We start from the raw sequence: 13640 nt of genomic DNA, 5'->3' as shown, positions 1-13640 counted from the left end.
GTTTCTTTCATCAGGAGTCACACATTTCGGCTGGATTCTGGGCTCTTTTCGCCTCTCTCTGGCCGGCTCTCCACGTCCCGAACACTCTTAATGGCACTGCCTATGGCTGTGGCTCTTAAATAGATGCTTCCTTTGGGTTCAGACAGGGCCTCACCCTGGGTCACCTGTGAGGTGGTTTGCACACAATTAGGTACTCACCCTCACAGCTTTTCTGTAGTACTTAGCTACAGCCAGTATCAGTGAAGAACTAAAACAACGAATCACCCAGGAGGAGACCTGTCTGTACATTTCTCTTTGACCCTCTTCTCTTTCTTTTATAGGGAACTACTTAGGGTTCCAAAGAGCAAAAGGTGACTTTCAGTGGTGCCCCAGTTAATGTTCAAAGAGCGGGACATGCAAAGGTTAAACATAGTTCTCCAAAACTAGTTTAATTTTTGATTGCTTTTATTATTTTGTGTGTGTTGGGGGGGAGGGGAGAGATGGGGAGTCATGCACGGGTGAGTGGACAGCTTTAATGGAACGGTTGTCTCTTTCCACTTTTATGTGGGTCTCAGGGATCACAGTGCCAAGGGGTTTTACCCACTGAGCAAAGTCACTGGGTCAGGAAGTCTATTTGGAACAGTGGTATCTGAGATTTATTCCATTTAATATATGAATCAAGTCTAGAAGATGTATTTGTCAAGTCGAATAAGAAGATTCCTGCAGGACAGTCTCCTCCAGACTCCATCATGCCTTACCAGACACCCCAGGCATCAGATGTGAGTAGGGACAGCCTGTCATGGACAATGGATGTTAGCCTTTGAGATCACAGCAAAGGTAATAGTTCCCTGGCATTAAATCAGTGCCTCTCAAGCCTGGCTGCACCAGCATTCCCAAGGAGGTGGGGATAGGGTCAAGTCCCAACCATACACATCACTGAAGCATCCCGCCTTGTGTACAAGCTGAACACTGCGCGCTGCGGCTGCAAAGTCAGGCTGTTGAGACTAGCTCTGTACCACTTCCCTAGCTGGAAGGACCAGTCAGACAGACCAGCTAATTTATCACCCTCTCTCTCTGTACCATGTATCATTTCCCGGAGTGCAAGGCTCTCTCTCATCACAGCCCTGCAGAGCAAGTAAGATGGGATATTTATCTCCATTTTACAGATGAGGAAAACTGAAGAGCTAAGAAATTTGCTGAAGGTTAGCTGCACAGTAAGTCTGACACAAACTTGGAACCTCAAAAAAAAAAAAAATGAACCTGCTGTGGTTCTTGCTGCAATGCATTCTTCCAGGCTTGATGGTCAAGATGACCAGCCACGATACCGGGAATCATTTTACTTCCTTGAGTTAGAGGGAAAGACTGGAACTCACATTTTGTGTGACAGAATTGTCCTTGGGACATGGAAGACATGCCTGTCTATTCACTCCAGAAAAGAAGCCCAGGACAGGCCAAGACCCAACTCATTGAACCAGAGTTTTCTGTTGTTGTTTGGTCAGTTGGTTTTTATTTGTTTCTTCTTTGATACATATACAGAGTGAATCTTGAAGCCTTATTGTTTGAATGATCTATAATTTTTCATCCATGTCCATCCAAACACTAAATAAACAACAACAAAATTTACCTTTCAATCTATAGAAGAACTCACTGAATCTAAATATAATAAGCCCTCTTATTTTTAGTGTCTCAATAATGTTGAGTTAATTATTTAATAATTGCATTTTATTACATTGCCATTTGTTCTTACCCTATAACAGGCTAGCTGTGTATGTGATAAATAAGAAACAATGCAAATTTATTAAAACAGTATTTTTATATTTGCAGAGGATATACTCCCAATGAATACTTTTGACTTCGAGTAACAGAATCATGGGTGAGAGATCACTTACAAGGAGCAGGGATGACTCAAAAGCCATTTTGTCACCAAAAAGCCCACCTGGGCATTGAAGATTCCCAGGAGCTGCAGTGCTGGGCCTCTCTGCACAGCTTGCAGGCATGCCCACAGACAGAGTATTTCTTCTCTCTGCATTTGGGCTGCTCACAGTCTCCTTCCCCAACAGCCATTCACCTCTTTGATACTGGTTGGGGGTGGGGTGGGGAGTCAAGAATCTTTCAAGTTTCTATTCTCTTAGACTTGTGGCCTCTCAATTCCTTCTGGAAGGGATATTCCAATTTAGAGGAGACTGCCAGACAACACCACATAACTGGTACTACTCCTTACTCCTTTGTTCTTGAAACTAAGTGTGTATGTGTGTGTGTGTGCATGCGTGTTTGTGTGCACGTGAGCACACACGATTGTGTATGTGAGTGCATGTGTGTGTGTGATTGTGTGTGTGAGTGCATGTGTGTATGTGTGAGTGTGTGTGAGTGTGTGTGTGTGTGTGTGTGTGCATGTGTGAGATAGAGAGACAAAGCTAGTGGTAGAGACGAGAAGTAAACAATAGTGAAGCATAATTGCCATAGAGAAAATGGGCAAGGCGTACAGGGAAATGTGTATCTCCTGTTTGAGACTTCAAATGAAGGCAATGCGGTTATTACAAGCAAGCTGTTATGCATTTGGAAGACTGCCCACTGCACTGGGAAACCAACCATGGGCAAGGGGCAACCATGTGAATCAGCGAGGTCACCTTGGACAGTCTTTATGAGTGTGCCAAGCAGTCTGTGCCCACTTTCATGAGTGTGTTTATATGTGTATGTGCTAGTTGGCTGCTAACGGGATGTTCAAGCAAGCAAGAACCTGTGTGCATTTGGTACAAGTAGAAGAAAAAAGAAATACCCTGGGAAGCATTTGAGCAATTATACAGCCAGCCTGCCTCATGCCTGGAGGTAAATACAGGCTCCACAATCCCTGTCAGTTGTGACAATCGTTCAGATACAGAAATGCAATACGCAGGGGAGAGCGTCTTCCTCCCTCCTTCTATTTAATCCCCCTCACCCTCTAGCATAGCTAAAGGTTCACCCAATGCAAACCCTTATAGACTAGAATGAAACTTCAAATCCACATCAGAGCCTGCTGGAAAGGATGATTTATAGACTTGGAGCAGAACGCTGGTGTAAACAAGATAATGCACATTAACGCCGGAGTAAGGCAGTTAGCATTCAGCTATTCTGAACCAGGGCTAACCTTGATGCTTAAGGAGCTGAACACAATACAACCTGTAGCTTACAAGAAAGCACCATCCCCTCCACTCAAAAAGGCTGTTCTTGGGGTTCAAAGGCTCATGGAGGACTCTTCCTCATAAAGACACACACAACAAAAATGATCTCAACACAGTGTTCCTGTTTCAGAACTCATGTCTTCTTGCCTCTGAGCCAAAGACACTTTGAAGAATCTTGCCTTTGATCTAAATTTCTAAAGTTATGCCACCTTCCAGAGGCATCTTGAACTTCAAGATCTTCAGTTGCTTTAAAGATCTCAAATGCAGGCGCACACACATTTCTTTGACTATTTCTTCAATCACTAAACTCAAACGGGAGAGTTTATCTGTGATTACCATACTCATTAGCATGTTTATCTGCCTTTTCCTTCTCTGTGTACAGAAAAAAATTCAACCTAAGCTTCTAAAAGTACTTCTCCACTCCAGGATGTTAAAATAGTTACTCCAAAGTCAAAGTGACCCATAAAAGCTATGCTCATGCTTTTTCAACTTCCCGTGCAGATGAATCTTTTGCAAAGGGCCATCTTGATTCAGTGGGACTTGAATGGATTCTGAGATTCTTCATTTCTTATAAGTCTTGATGCTACTGATACTACAGATCTGGAAACAGCACCACTGAGTACTTACCACAGCCGATAACCTGTCCATGCAAAATCAGTCCTTGCAAAAGGAGTCCCTGTGGCTCCTCCAACATCAACCTCTGAATGCCCAGCATCTCCCGTTTTGAGGCAAGTGTTTGGGGGGAATTTGTTTGTGATTTGTTTTTCAAGGGTAGTAGTTGTTCAAAGCAGGAGAATTTGATAGAGACAAACCAACCTGTGTGGGATTAATACTCTTTGCTTCCATTGGACTATCGACTGGTAAAGAAAAACACTACAGGAGATACAAAAATATTTTACCCTGTCGAGTTCCCGGCAGCAGCTGGCTAGTCTGCTGTGCTGGGTGCAGACTAAAGTAGATTCTATGTTATGCAAAGCCTGGAAAGTTAGCTACTGAAAAGAAAGTTGATTGTTAGAGTTACAAAAAAGGGGGGTAATCATTCAACACTCTTTACATCACACTGCCTGGTTCCCATCCTTCCCCAACATGCACAACACACACACACACACATTTATTTGTGCCAACACCGACAGACACATACTACACTTCCTAGGCAATTTCCCTGGGCTTATTTAGAAGGCTCTGCTACACCATCTGCTCATATCCTCTATTCCCTCCTCCTTCTCAAGGTTCCTGAGCAATATTATAACAACAATAATAGCCCTGTTTGTCTCTTCACCCTTGCCGCGATACTTTGATATAGAGACTATCATTATGCTCTTTGTAGACAGAGATTCCAAAGCAAAGAAAGGACAAGAAATTGGTGCTAAAGGGCATGTGACACACCTACTAAACAAGGATATGGATACACACAATCTGGCACCAGAGTTCATGATAATCTACTACATACTATTCTTCCATTCCTTCGATTACTTTATGCAGAGAGAGAGGGGGAGGGAGGGAGGGAGAGAGAGAGAGAGAGAGAGAGAGACAGACTTTATTATTCTCTTTATCTTTTTTACTGGATGGCTCATTAGAACCAGGGCCAAACTAATCAGCAACCAAATAAATGAGTTTCCTTTCCAGGAGAGTGTTTTCAAACACTCCCCTGAGGTGAGGGAAAATATTTGCATTCTGTCCCTGTGGGTGTGATGTGTGCAGTAAAGTATGTTCACCTTGGATGGGCTGGATTCTGGTAAGCGTGCAAATGAAAAGCAGAGCTGTGCTCACCACAGTAAAGTATGCTGGTGTTCCTTGCTCCCTTACATTTACATAAGCCCTCAACTCTGTTTAGAATCCGTGCCTGTGCTTACTGAATCTATCTTTAGGATCCTAGGTCCCAGTCATTACTCATCGTCTGGATAGCCATGGGGAATGATGTCAGGTTCTCTGTGCATACCAACTGTGTCCATGAATTGTAAGGTTTTCTGTGCTTCTCCCATTCTAAGTATTTTGCAAATATTTATCCTAGAATAGTGATAATAAGTTTGTCTTTACATGCACTTACTATGGATATGTTTCCTCTCGAAAACATTGCTGCTCGCTGCCTTTTTCTATCAAGTTGACTTGAGTGTCTTAATTTTGTTTCCTGGAACTGAAAGAAAGAAAGAAAGAAAGAAAGAAAGAAAGAAAGAAAGAAAGAAAGAAAGAAAGAAAGGAAAAGAAAAGAAAAGAAAAGAAAAGAAAAGAAAAGAAAAGAAAAGAAAAGAAAAGAAAAGAAAAGAAAAGAAAAGAAGAAAAAAAGAAAAGGAAAGAAAAAATACCTTGGACTAAAGCAACATAAGGGAGAACCAGTTTATTTGGCTAATAACTTAAGGTGAGGGTCCATTGTTATGAAGGAACTGAAGGCTTCAGGACTTGAGGCAGTTAGTTACATTACTGTCACGGTCATGAGCAGAGAGCATAATTTATGTGTGCATAATAGTCCTCAGCTATAAAGATGACTGTTGTCCCAACCCCTTAAGTTGGAGGCAGATGGTTTGGTTATTTTATGAATAATAAATATGTTGTCATTTTAGGGGATAATTTACAAATAATTATGGTCTTGGTTAGGGAGAAAAGTGAAATAAGAAGCTTAGATTCGGGGATTTCTATCTTTCCTTTCCAGTTGAGGTTTGGTCTTCTGCTTGTGTTGCAATGCTAAATACTAGGCCCCAAGGCCTGGTTTCCCCAAGAGATGAGAGAATCTGCAGGTACTATAGGCTGTGCTGTAGGAATCTTTATACACCAACCAGAGATAACTTGGTGGGAGGGGCAAGGTCACTAGGTCAAAATTGGGATAAGCAGGGTCTGAGGAGAACTTCAGATAGAAGAGAGAAGGGACAGTATGAGGTAAAAATTCTTGAAATCATAGCCATGAGGGCTGGCCAATTGTAGTTAAGAGTAGTCCAGACAGAACATGGCAAGTCATATTGTGGAGTTATTGGCAGGGAAAGAGACATAATAGCATAGAGAGTAGATGACTGCCCAGCTCTAGTGCTGATTAAGGCTTATTATAATGATAAAGGTTGTGTGTCTTTTATCTGAGAACTGAATGATGGAAGATGGGGTAGAAACCCCTGGTTGGGATTAGATATTTTCAACAACACTCAGCTTGTATTCCTCTTCATTCAGTTCAGCACCATGCCCATGAAATGGTGCCGCTAACATTCAGTGTAGTTTTCTCATCCTTGGATCCTAATTAAAGAAAACCCCTTACAGGCATGCCCACAAGCCAACCTGATCTAGACAAGTCCTAATTGAAACTGTCTTCCCAGGAGACTCCAGACTGTGTCAAGTTGACAAAACTAACCATCACAGAGCTATGGTGATCATCTCAGGTGGATCATACTTCTGTCCAGCTGTGCCAGCAAAAGCCAGGTGATAGGTTCTCCCCTGTGTACCCAAAATACCCACACCATGGCATGATTATCAATGATGCCTTAACTTGTCATGCCAGAACTAAATAGTAAGGACACTGGGCAAATGGCATGAGCTAGACTAGAATACATTTAGGATCTGTAGACCTAAGAAAACAAACTTGAAATTTGGGGAAGGTTTGAAGAATCATCTTCATATATGAAGAGGAAGAATCCCTGAAAGATTATGAACTGTAGAGGTCCATCCCCCATGAGCTGGTTATGAGCTAGTGAAAAAACTTCAAAGAAAAGATTTACAGCACCCCATCTTTTCTAGGGTAGAAATCCACTCCAAGCCCCCTGGTTGCATGTTAGCCTCAGATGTTCGAAAGACAGGCCAACTGTGGGAATTTGCATGATTTCCCAGGCTGAAAAATATCCTAAAAATCGTCATAAGATCCACTTTGGGCACTAAGGTCTAGGACAATGTTTGGGATGGCCATGGTCTTCTTCATGGACTGATTATGTTGTCTTCAGTATACTCATCAATAGGAGGTATACAGCCTGGAACCCAGGGAGCCAAGAGTTGGCAAATGGACAACCCAAAGGCACATCAGGGTTGTTATCAACCAGAAACACGTTTGCTCTATCATTTACCTGAACGTTGACGTTTGGTGAGTATTACTCTGTTTTCCTACACACAGGGTCTTGAGAACAAATGTTGTCAAAAAGAAAAAAAAAAAGCCATTTCTTCCCCTCAAACCCTCAGCAGCTTCTCTGAACACATTTCAAAAGACATAAATGTTTCTGTCAGTTGAGAAGAGTGATGAAATCATGAAGACGAGTTAATCGATTATGAAACTTCTGCCCTTTGATGTTCTACTTCTTCAGAAGCACCACTGAAATACACATGAACGTTTGTTTCTAGGTCAAGTTGAGAAAGTGCCCTGTGAGGCACGCCCTACCTCTTGTTGGGGCACTAGAATCCTGAATGACACCTGCTTCTGTGTAAGAAGTACAAGAAACCTCACCATCTCCCCACAGAGGACTCTTTTTCACAAGTGGTTCTGGGCTCTTAAACCACGAGCCTTGCTGATACATATAAGCAGACTGATGAACTAGCTTTTGGACCCCTCCCTTACAGTTCTCGTTCTCCTACCTATCTGTTCTCCACCCTCACTGTGACCTGTAGTCTCTTGATTCCTACAAGTGAACTCAGGCTCAACAGAGACCCAGCACACACACACACATACACACACACACACACACGCACACACAGAGAGAGAGAGAGAGAGAGAGAGAGAGAGAGAGAGAGAGAGAGAGAGAGAGAGAGATCATTATGGTCCTACTTCTCATTTGCATCCCTCTCCAACTTGCTTCCTTACATGAACATCCTAATTTTGAGTTATCTGTGACCTTAGTAGCTCTTGATTCCCTTTAGTGTCTGTGATGAGATTCAGATGGGTTCATTCATAGGAGAGAAACTTAGAAGTGATTTTTGGCTGGGTTTGGTTTGGGTTGCTTGCTTGTCTGATTTTTTTCCTCTTTATTTTTGGCATCCAGATAGTATGTGTCATATGGTAGGTACTCAGTAAGCATGTGTTGAACGAATAAATAAATGGAAATAGAACAACACATTTGTTTGACACTTCAAAGTCTTCCTCTTCCTGAAATTTAAGCAGATAATAATAATAACTAACAACAATAATAATATAAAAATAAAGACAAAACCCCTGAGTTTTCATCATGTAGGACAAATCTTATGTCAAGGTAAATAAGTTAATTATTTGACTCAATCATCAAAACAAACCTCCAAGTAGGTAACATTATTATCATTCTTTCATATAATTTATGTATTATAATTGATTTTATTTTATTTTTATGATAAGGAGATAGGCAGAGTCAAGACCAAGGACAAATCTTTAACAAGTAGCATGGCCAGAGCTTCTAGCCCAGGTAGCCACATGCCACTAGACAATACTCTCAAGCTCCAATCTCTGCCACCTGGACAAAAAAAGTCGTTAGTGATTCTTTCTGTCTATAAAAAATTCTAAGCTTCATAGCTTCCTGTGGGAATTCCTTAAGTACGTCATTCAGAATGGATTTTCTAAGAGTTACATATTCTAAAATCAGGTCTTACACATAAGAATTGTCCGAGGAAGTTTGAAAGCTCTGCTTAGCAAAACAGCGGGAGTTTCTATAAATCACAGGCTTTCTAGATCTTCCCAAACCAACTTTGTAATAGTAGACATGATTTTTCTTTTGCCATATAGGCCTCAGTTCCAGTGGGAAGGTGGTTGGTTATCCCCATGACAGACATGCCAGTATTGCATCTGTGGGTGCATTTGCCAGTCCAGTTGGTTGAGTTGCATGTTGGGTTCACATAAGCTAGCTGATGACCGTGCTGCTCCAGCAGAGCACATAGCATGTTCCTGCATATGAGAAACATTCAGCATGCAGGAAGCTCCAGCACAGGTCTACCTTCATCTTCCTATGCTCTTTTACTCAAGTACATGGTATAATCAGGAATAAAGTCAGGTGCTGCTGGCTAACCAGCCACAATATCCTGTACTGTTTGGAACCTTTGGTGGTCTCCCTGGCTACCTTGTTAGGTAGTTTTCTACCTGAATTTGATAACTTCTGCCCTAATCCCTTAGCTTAATTGATGATATGTAATTTTCTGTGTCTAGCCTCTGGTTCATGAACCTTATTCCCATAATATCCACCCCCAAGCTTGAGTGCTTCCCCCCCTTCCCATCAAGCCTGTCACATTCAAATAAATGCAAAGATTATTGGTGAGGAAGAATATGTACAGGGCCACTGGATGGTATCAGATTTACATGAAGGCAAATTTTGCATAAAACACTACTTGACGTATATTTGCCCTTTCTTTGTAATTTGTAGAATATGACACCAAAAACAGTCACAAATTGCAGTGCACTGCTTAAGCAAGTGGTTTGGCTGTATATGGGTTGAGTATGGGGACAGGTTTCCAATTTTGTCGTTAAAATAGTTCACGTTTCTAAGCTGCAAGATCACAAGAGAATAATACTATTCTCTCTCAAGCACCAAGCTAAATCCCAATTAAGTGCAGATTTAAGATCTTTCATTTTCACTAGAAAAGAGTAAATTTGAAAAATTTTTTGACTTAAAACCACCACTGCCATAAAACTCCCAAATGAATTTCTCTTTGGGGGAAAAAAATAAATTGAAAGCAAATGAGTGATTCACTGAACAGATGTGGAATGGATTTTACAGCCCTTCCTCCCAGCCAGTGTCAAGGCGCTGTTCATCTGGGGGCAGACTGGTACTCAGAGGTGCCATAGAGAGAGAAAGAACAGCAGGCATAAAGTGTCTGGTACCTAAGGAAGCTTACGGAGAGAATGTGCCACACTCGGAAAACAGGCAGGACACTCCAAGACCAATTCTTCCATGCTGTGCAGAGGTTTTGATAATTAACTAAAGCGGAGAAATAGATTATGTACACTCTGGGGAATATTAAAATGTAGGCTGGAGCTATAGTTCAGAGGCAGAACACTTGTCTAGGGTGTGCAAATCTGAGGAATCTGTCCTGCAGTTTTACACACACACGCACACACACACACACACACCATGTTCACACCTCAACTAGCCTATGCCTAGTTACATACACACCCCATTTCAACATAACACAGCATAAAACAGGAAGGGAGGAAGATGTCTCTGTGCGCATGTGCTGAATACCCCCCTTCTGCAGCCTTCTGACTTCTCTCTCAGTTCCCTTTCTCCTTGTTCACAGGGAACTTTCAGGGACTTCTCTACGGGAGCTCCCAGAAGCTCTACCCCATTCCTGCTGCCACACTTCCTTGTTTCTCTTTGTGATGAGTTGTTGAAGTGTCCACGTGGCAGTTACCAGACCACCAGCTGAACTGCTTCAGAAATGCACGTGAGTCTTCAAAATTAGATTAATAAAGTACATAGTCTTCTATAAATAATTTAACTTCCAAAGCTCACCAGCCAGTGAATCAAGTAAAGATTCCTTTTTGGAATATGCCATGTTAATAAGCAATTGCTTGTAATAAATGCTACATAATCTCTTTACTCACAAAATAATATTCATATGAATAACTTCTGTGTCTCTCTTCACCCTTAATGACTACCATTTCATCTTTTTATACTGAAGTTCAATATCTGAGTATTCTTCCGTTCAGCTAATACATATTAAAGCCATATAAGGCTCGGTGCTGAATTTGTGAGAAAATATCCGACATTAAGAGGACCTCAACTTTTTATTCAAGGGCTTATGAGACTGAATCTCTTGGCTTTTAGAAGGAAGCCATTTGAGTTTACAGACCAGCTTGGCTTGCTTATCTGGAACAAGCTTGTTAATCTCGCTGAGCTCTGTTTCATCTTCCTGTGAAATAGAGATTAGGTTGATAACAGTGTGTCTCCTCCCAGACAGCAAGAGCTAGGGAAGACTGGGAGTCATGGCGGCCACCACAGAGAGAATGGCAGGTCAGTGTAAGGGACCTGGATGGATGCCTGTCATTATCTAACTGGCAATGGGGTATCTTTCCAAGTTCTTTGTGCAAGATTAGGACCTTGAATAAATGTGTCCTTCAAACACATAACTTCTATGTACAATAGGATCAATAACTAACTTGAAAGAAAACTACAGGAAAGGGGGCCATTTAAAGGTTGTCCTCAAAAGTATAGGGCACATGAAAGAATATAAGAACTGCCCTTTAGAGGCATTGCAGGTGTGGCTGCTATGTCTCATGTGCGTCAGTATGGGGGCAGAGAGGAGAGAGACTATGTCTATGCTTAATGTTCTGACCTGTGAACATCTGGATGATCAGTAGTCTATGCTTAATGTTCTGACCTGTGAACATCTGGATGATCAGTAGTCTATGCTCAATGTNAGTAGTCTATGCTTAATGTTCTGACCTGTGAACATCTGGATGATCAGTAGTCTATGCTCAATGTTCTGACCTGTGAACATCTGGATGATCAGTAGCTTAAAACTTGCAGGGGGGTGGGGGGGGCAGCAAATCTGAGATAATCACCAGTCCAGCTCCAGGGGACCTGGAGAGGGAGCTAGCCTGAGAAGACCGCCAATTCAGCACAGGCCCCAACAGTATCTATCCAAGGGCAGAGAGTAAGCCAGTGTTGAGATGACCTTGCCCTAGTGCCATGTGGCCCAGTGGGAGTAAGTCAGAGACCAGAATGATTCCCACATAGGGCCCAGGCAAAGAGCAATCCCCAAATGACCACCAGTCAGCCACTACAGGGTTCCAAGAGAGAGCTAGTTTGAGATGACTTCCAGTCTAGTGGCATGCAGGCTTGGGGGATTGACCATGCCTGAGATGACCCCTGCCCAGTGCCATAATGCATGGGTAGGGCATAGCACTCCTGAGACAACTCCTAAGATGACCCCAGAAACTCAGACACCCCTGATACCACCAAGAGGAGCAAGTGAGTGGTGGAGAGATGGAAGAGAAAGAGAAACAGAAAGATGTGGACACAATGAAGAGAGGAGGAACTGAAAACTACAGGGCGGACAAGAACAGCCTGGTGTGAGTAGTTGGTCATGCCACCTGGGACCATGGTGAAATTCTGGCCTGTGTTGCCATTAGAAAACACGTCTGGATCTATGGTTCTGCAGTAGCAAGGCTCTGCTACCACCAAAGTCTGGGTGAATGTCCCTGATCTGGGCTATCACTAATGAGAACAGCCCTGTACCTTGCCTGAGCAGCACAGCAGAGCTGGCCATAGATGTAGAGGTTGAAAGTGAACCAGCCCTGAGGGCGTGATCATTGGAGAGCTGGTCCTGCTTCTTGACTGCTGTGTGGTGCTATTGAGGATAGGAAGATACACTCTCCTCCCTTATGCCCTCACCACCTATGGCAGGCAAGAGAACAGGCCCCATACCTCACTTGGGAAGCACAGATGAGCAGACCCTGGTAGCAGGGTGGTGAGCTGGCCCAAAGAGTGTGAGCATGGACAAGCTGGCCCTTGCTACTTGTCTGCTGTGAGGTGGCATGGGTAAGGGAGCAAAGCCCTCTTCCCTTTGTTCCTTGCCACCTATGGCAGGCAGGAGAGCTGGCTCTGAGGTCACAAGATCAGGAGAACTGTCCCTTACCTGCTGCAGAACTGGAAAGAGCCCTGCATCTTGCCTGGGCAGCACAGTAGAGCTGGCCCTGGATGTGGGGATTGTGATTGAGCTAGTCCTGAGGGTGTGAGCACAGTAGAGCCTGCCTTGACTCTTATCTGCTGTGTGTTGGGACAGATGAAGGAAAGATACCCTTTCTACTCCCTTGTCCCTTGCCATGCATGGCAGGTGGGGGAGCTGGCCCCAGAGTCACAAGAGTGGGAAAACTGACCCTGTCCCTGAACTCTGGAGTGTAGACCCCACACCTCACCTGGGCAGTACGGTAGAGCTGGCCCTGATGATGTGGCAGGAGATGAGCCAGCCCCAAGGGCATGAGAGCAGGAGAGCTGGCTCTGCCCCTTGCTGGCTGTGACATTGATTGATGAGCCAGCTGGAGCAGGGCAGGAGAGCTTACCCCAATTGTATGGGTGAGGAAGAGCTGGAAGGATGAGCAGCTCAGATACCTTTTACTCACAGATCCAGGGCTTTGAGTTGGCCCATCCCAACATCTACCCCATCAATTAACTGCTAGAGTTTGTGAAGGAGCAGGTCCTGCAGACCCAAAATTATAGGATTTCGATGACACAGGGCAACAACAGGTTATCCTAGAGCAGCCCAAGTAAGGTTCTATATATTGATAGTATAGCAGAAGCCAGAGCCTCATGCCAATCAATGAGTCATTGCAATGAAGATGTGCAAGCAAAAAAGTGTGGACAAAAGGGTGAACTATAGGACACACTACAGCTTCCACGATGAGATTCTTTTTCCATGGTCATAGGGAATGTTGCAAGGGTGGAAGTCAGGACCAAGGAGAGAGGGAGATGAGTGGGACTGGGGTGTATGATGTGAATTGTACAGAGAACCAATAAAAAGTTTAAAAAAAATGTAAGATCAAGAGGCAGTAGGGTGAAGGTGTGGAACCATGACAACCTGGCAAAACATGGCATGGCATGGCACGGCTGTTCTTGAACTCATAGCAACTTTAGTTATCACACA

The 13640-nt window shown here is 43.3% G+C and overlaps 1 non-coding gene across 1 annotated transcript; it reads left to right on the top strand.

Annotated features, from left to right (window-relative positions):
• Window positions 1-11230: 11230 nt before the first annotated feature.
• LOC115029784 lies at window positions 11231-11365 on the top strand. The gene has a single exon (XR_003835350.1). It is a non-coding gene; the product is annotated as a small nucleolar RNA SNORA17 (small nucleolar RNA).
• Window positions 11366-13640: the final 2275 nt, after the last annotated feature.

The sequence above is a fragment of the Mus caroli genome, chromosome 17, assembly GCF_900094665.2.
Source record: "Mus caroli chromosome 17, CAROLI_EIJ_v1.1, whole genome shotgun sequence".
Taxonomy (NCBI): Eukaryota; Metazoa; Chordata; class Mammalia; order Rodentia; family Muridae; genus Mus; species Mus caroli.
This window is presented reverse-complemented; position numbering and strand designations above follow the sequence as displayed.